This window comes from Prosopis cineraria, unplaced genomic scaffold (assembly GCF_029017545.1).
Source record: "Prosopis cineraria cultivar Desert tree isolate PC_DT_omini unplaced genomic scaffold, ASM2901754v1 PC6, whole genome shotgun sequence".
NCBI classification, from domain to species: Eukaryota; Viridiplantae; Streptophyta; class Magnoliopsida; order Fabales; family Fabaceae; genus Prosopis; species Prosopis cineraria.
Genome location: NW_026555337.1, coordinates 30,818,830 through 30,825,512, shown reverse-complemented (window position 1 = coordinate 30,825,512; position 6,683 = coordinate 30,818,830). Strand labels below are relative to the sequence as shown.

At 37.0% G+C, this 6,683-nt stretch overlaps 1 non-coding gene across 1 annotated transcript; it reads left to right on the top strand.

Annotated features, from left to right (window-relative positions):
• The first annotated feature begins 3,536 nt into the window (after positions 1 to 3,536).
• Positions 3,537 to 3,643, top strand: LOC129314732 (small nucleolar RNA R71). Its single transcript, XR_008594241.1, has one exon. It is a non-coding gene; the product is annotated as a small nucleolar RNA R71 (small nucleolar RNA).
• The last annotated feature ends 3,040 nt before the right edge of the window (positions 3,644 to 6,683 follow it).

The following is a 6,683-nucleotide window of genomic DNA, read 5'->3' as shown; positions in this document are numbered from 1 at the left end:
ACAAAATCAACATCTTTTTGTAAGAGTTTAGACATAGGCAAAGCAATTTCACTAAACCCCTTTATAAATCTCCTATAAAAGCCTGCATGTCCCAAAAATGATCTCAAATCTTTCAAACAAACAGGATATGGCAAAGAAGCAATCACATCTACTTTGGCCTTATCCACCTCTATGCCATTGGAAGAAATCAAATGGCCTAAAACAATTCTTTATCTACCATGAAATGGCATTTTTCAAAGTTAAGCACAAGCTTCTTTTCAATGCACCTACCAAGCACTTTATCTAAAGAATGCAAGCATGAATCAAAGGACTCACCATACACAGTAAAATCATCCATAAAGACTTCCATGCAATGTTCAATAAAATCACAAAATATGGACATCATGCATCTTTGAAAAGTACCAGGTGCATTGCAAAGACCAAAAGGCATCCTCCTATAGGCAAATGTACCAAAGGGGCATGTAAAGGTAGTCTTATCTTGGTCACTAGGAGCTATAGGAATCTGAAAATACCCACTAAACCCATCTAGGAAGCAATAATGGGACTTGGAAGCCAATCTCTCAAGCATTTGATCAATAAAAGGCAAAGGAAAATGGTCCTTCCTAGTCACATTATTGAGCTTCCTATAGTCTATGCACACTCTCCAAGCATTTTGAACTCTAGTTGGAACAAGCTCTCCTTTCTCATTTTTTACCACAGTAATCCCCCCTTTCTTAGGTACAACTTGGGTTGGAGACACCCACTCACTGTCAGCTATAGGATAGATGATCCCAGCACTAAGTAGCTTAACAACCTCTTTCTTTACCACATCTAAAATCAATGGGTTAAGTCTCCTTTGTGGTTGCCTAATGGGCTTAGCATTGTCCTCAAGAAAATTTTATGTGTGCACACAATAGGGTCAATACCAGGAATGTCAGCCAAAGTCCAACCAATAGCATGTATGTTCTTTCTCAACACATCAAGTAATGCATTTTCTTCCTCAAGAGATAAAGAGTTAGAAATTATTACCGGAAGCTTCTCATTCTCAATGAGATATGCATACTTGAGATTGGATGGTAAAGGCTTCAACTCCAAGGTAGGTGGCTCTACACAAGAGGGAATGAGCTTCTTCAAGTCTAATTTGGTGGAATATTCCATGGTACTATCTTGTCTTTTAGGCTTCTCACTTGTTTTTGATTTCTCCTCTTCTTTCTTTACAGCCTCCCCCTTTTCTTGCAACTTGTCCTCAAGTGCTTGGACTTGAGCCACGGCCTCGACATGTGAAAGTGTAGAATTTTCCTCCAATAGCTTGGGAATCCTAAGAACATCAAGCTCGAGTGGAGAAAAACTCATAGATTCGGCCTTAATGGCTTTAGTACCTACAACACAAGAAGATATACCCTTCTCAAGCATTTCAAGATCAAGCATAGGAGATATTTTAAACAAATCATGAGAAGAAGTAGTTGCATCATTCAAGCATGCATCAATCTCTAAACAAATAGGACAACTACATCCATCAATACATGTAGTAGTAACAAGAGACAAATCATCATCAACATGTGAGAAAGAATCAAGCATGTGAGACTCACAAGCATCATGAAGCAATAACTCAATGGAACTTACACCTAACAAAGAATAATCCTCAAAAGGATGTTTCATTGCTTCATATATATTAAAAATAACATGATCCTCTCCACATTTCAAAATCAAACTACCTTTTTCCATGTCAATCAATGTACGGGCAGTCCTCATAAATGGCCTTCCTAAAATCAAAATATCATCCCCACTCCCTTCTTTTGACATATCAAGCACATAGAAATCCACAGGAAATAATAGACCTTTAACACAAACCAACAAGTCTTCTACTACTCCATGTGGTCTTCTAACACTATCTGCTATCCGCTAATTGGCATATCATAGGTGTCTTATGCATGCAATCAAGACTCAAGGCATGATAAATTGAAAGAGGCATAACATTAATGGCTGCACCTAAGTCTATCAATGCATGAGAAAAATGTGTGTTGCCAATCTTGCATGGAATTGTGAAGGAACCGGGGTCCTCACATTTTATAGGGAGTTGAGGCTTCATGATAGCACTCACAGATGAGGGTAATTGTACCCTTGCATTAGGCCTAAATTTTCTTTTATTTGTACAACAATCTTTCAAAAATTTGGCATACTTAGGAAAGTTCTTAACTACATCCATCAAGGGTACATTAACATGAATCTTATGGAAGAAATCATATACCTCTTGATCAAATTGTCCCTTTACTTGCTTAGGGACCACTTGTGCTTGTGGAAAAGGAAGCTTCTTCATAATCTCTTGACTTTGCTTTCCTTCTTCCTTCCTTGAACTCTCCTTTCTTGTTTCACTTTGCTCGGCCTCTCCCTCTTTTTCCTTACTAAACAACTCGGCCATAGTCCCCTTTTCCACCTTAGATGGTGGTTGCTCACATATGATCTCCTCAATGTTTTCATCCTCATCATCTCTACAAAAAGATGCATCATTAGGAGCAAAAGAAGAACTAGAAACATTAACATCAATTGAAGAATTTAAAGAGGGCTTCTCGGCCTTCCCTTGTCTTTTGTCTTCTTGTACTCTTTCTCCCAACTCCTTGCCACTCCTCAATGTGATAGCATTAAGATTAGCTTTAGGATTAGCAACGGTGTTGGATGGTAATGTAGAGGCTTGAGCATTGGCTGCACTTAATTGGTTAGCAAGCATATTCATTTGAGAAGTAAGGGCATCAATTTTAGAGTTCATGTTCTCACACTTGTTACCCATACTCTCTACCTTGTTCCCTAAGCCATCATACATGTTTTTATACAAAGAGTTCATTTCAATCAACTGCTTACGTAACACATTCACATCATTAGAAGAGTTTGAATTAGAAGAACTCTCAATTGGAACAAGCCTCCTATCACTATAAGAATTAGAAGAAGGTGCAAGAGAATTACCACTTGGATTGTAGCTTTGAGAAGAGCTACCTTGAGACAAATGAGGTGGAGGGTCACGGCCAAAGGTGTTTTGATAGGATCCTCTTTGTTGATTGTCTTGTAAAGCCACATTTGGATTTGAATAGGAGAAATTAGGATGGTCTCTCCATGAAGGGTTGTAAGTATTAGAATAAGCTCCTTGCCCTTGCCTCCCACCATAGGATTGTTTTCCATTGTAGATAGCATTTACTTGTTCAAACTTAATAGGACAATTGCTTTCTACATGCATAGGTGAGTCACAAAAAGTACAAGAATAAGGGACAAGTGCTTGAGAAGTACTTACATTGCTCACTTGAGATATTTGTGGAGCCAACATTCTCCCAATCTTGGCAGCTAGCAAGTCCACATATGAATCATTAAGAATTGAGGAACCTACCATATTCACATTTCTCTTTTCCCTTGTAGAGTATTGAGCACCACTTGAAGCCATCTTGTCAATTAGTTCCCAAGCCTTTAAGGAAGTGAGGTCAATCAAGCATCCACCACTAGCGGCATCAATGTTAACTTTGTCTCTTGGAATCAAGCCCTCATAGAAATATTGGACTAAATTCTCACTAGAAATTTGATGGTGTGGGCATTTAGCCAAAAGGCCTTGGAATCTAGTCCAATACTCATAGAGACTCTCATCCTCTCCTTGTTGGACCCCATAGATTTGCTTTCTCAAATTGGTGACCTTGGAATTTGGAAAGAATTTATCTAAGAAGAGTCTTCTTAGCTCGGCCCATGTGCTCACTTTCACATAAGAAGGGTAGTTGAAATACCACTCCTTTGCTAAACCTTCAAGAGAAAATACAAAAGCCTTAGCTTGAACATCATCAACATTTACATGCATAGGCTTCATAGTATCACAAACCAATAGGAGAGTATGCAAAAACCTATGGCAATCCTCTCCTGGTAACCCATGAAATTTAGGCAATGCATTAATCAAAGAGGATTTAATTTCAAATTGAACATTAGTAGGAGGAACATATAAGCCATAAGGATTATCATGCCAATTAGGTTGAGTTAATTGCCTAATGCTCCTCTCCTCTCTAGGGTTATGCAAGCCTTCAAATTCATTATTAACATGGCCATCATCATGCAAATTCTCATTCCCATTCCCATGGCCCTCATTATGCACATGCTCATGTCCTAAGATACCTTCCATTGTTGAATTACAAACCAAATGAGAATCAAGAATAGGTTGTGATCTTCTCAATCTAGAAATAGTCCTTTCAATTTCTGGATCTAATTCAACAAAAGAGGTATGTTTTCTTCGGGTCATGCACTAATCAAGCTCAAGAAAATTAAGAACAAAGAACAAGCTAAACTAAAATGCAAATCAACATGAAACATTCAAAACACACAAAAGCAAGAGAAATATTTTTTTTTTTTTTTTTAATATACTCAATAGCAACAAAATGAAAAAAAATAACACCAAACAAGTAGAAAGAGAGTTAGAAATGCTCAATCAAGAAGCTTTGGCAATTCTGGAATTCGCACAGTAGGCTCTCTGGAGACAGTGAACTTGTGAATTTTCTATCAGCAAATCCACATGATAAATTCCCCTGAAACTTTTATGAGAAACACAAGAGATATAGGAAAATTATATAAAACTTTCAGATTAAAAATCCTTCCCAATCGTTCCCAGAATTTTTCACAAGTTGGTCCTCAGGTCTGGAGAAACAGGATTTCGTCCAGAAGACCTTCAGAGCTTCTAACAAACTTTCAAATAGGAAAATGGAAAAATTGAAGAAAATCCTAAACACAAGAAACAAAGATAAGACAGTGATAAGAAAAATGAAACTGGAATCAATCAATTTGAACGCACAAAGAGAAGATATGCTAACTCAAAGTTGAAACAGGGTTTTGGAATCCTCTGTAATGGCCCTGGACCTTGTTAGATTGTAAAATTTCCACAGGACACTTCCCACGTCCAAAATTGACCAAACCAATTTTAAAGTGAAGCTAAGATATAGAGCTTTCAATGAAATAAAAATTCCCTTCAGACTCATTCCCAGTTAATTTTTCAATTTCAGACAGAGACACTAGAAACAGAGTATTTTCAGCTCTACACCAAACCAACGAAAATTGCACTATTTTTTTTTCTTTTTCAAAACAGAATAAAAACACTCAAACACACAAAAACACTAAACAAACACAAACACAAATTTTTATAATTTTTTCAAAAAATTTCCAGGAACACTAAAAATGTAAATTAAGTACTAAACAACCTTAGAATTAAACTTAAACCATTCCCGGCAACGGCGCCAAAATTTTGATAGGAAATTAGTCGCTTATCCTCAAAATTACACTAAAGCTAACCCTAATGCAATATAGGGCCAACCCTAGGTCATCTCCCAAGGAATGGTTTTAAGTCTAATTGAAAGTTATCTAGTGAAATAAATCAACCAAAGTTTGTAGGAATTTAGTTACCTAGCTAATTATCTAAACTAATTACCTAATGTGCAAGTAATTAAAATGCTAGTGAAAGTGAGTGAAATGAACTTCCCTTTTCACAATAATGGAACCCTAGAGATTAGTTGATTTTGGACTCATTATCTTCTCATGATTAGGCTAAGTTTAGCTTCCCTTTCCTCTTGACTAAAGCTGTCATGACTTAAGAAAATTATCCTAAGCCAATTAACCTAATTAGCTAACCTCCCTAGGTCTTAGATTAAAGTCCCTAGTTCAATTAACCAATTGGTGAAGACATTAGCCAAGTGATTCATCAAAATCCTCTCTCAACAGCCATGGTCAAACACATAAATTGAGCAACCACAAGATTATGTCAAGCTACTCAACAACAACAAGCATTAACACCACAAGATTATGCAATATTAACACAAGAAATTCACTAATTGAAAAACACAAGATTATGTGCCAAACAAAGAGTGGCAAAATTCAGTCATGGCTGTCCAAGGAAGAAATTAAATGAAACAATCCTCTCTCTTTACATCAACATCAAATTCAAATTAGAATTTATAAGCTAAGATGATTAACCCTAGATTAAGGAATCTAACCATCTAGTAAAAAGAGAAGAGGATAGGAAACAAAAGAACTTAGCCAATTTGAAGCTCAAGACTCATCCTCCATCTTCATCTCTCTAGGATTCCACAAAGAAACTTAGCCAATCTTCATCTTCAAGAACCCTAGTGATTGCTTGTGAAGGCCAAACTCCATAGCTCTTGAATGATGGAATGAGCTTCAATCCTTGTGAAAATGGAAGGGATGGAACGAAAATGAAGAGAGGAGAAGAATGGTATGAGTTTTGTGGAGGTTTGGTGGCTGAAAATGGAGGTTAGGGTGCTGGAAAATGAAGAACAAAAGAGAGAAAATGAAGAACACTATGAACAAGAGAGAGAGAATGTGGAAGATGAATGAGATATGTGTTGGATCCCATTTGGGCTTAAAATGGCGTGCTCCTTGGTGTCTCCCATCAGCTGAAGCTTAATTAAAATAAGGAAAAAGAAATTAAAATGTAAATGGGAGCCTTGTCACACTTGCAAGGTGGCAACTTCCTATTGGTTTGTAGATGATTCCAATGTGTGCCTAATTTTTCCATGTGTCATCCACATCATTTTAGCTGATTTATAATCCTCTCAAAATAATCATATTCACGTGCAAAACCATCAGCCATTGACCTCAAGGAGTGTTGACCTCAATTGCCCTAGGATGCACAAGTCACATGCCACCTAGTCACATAAATCACATAATTCAATTAAATA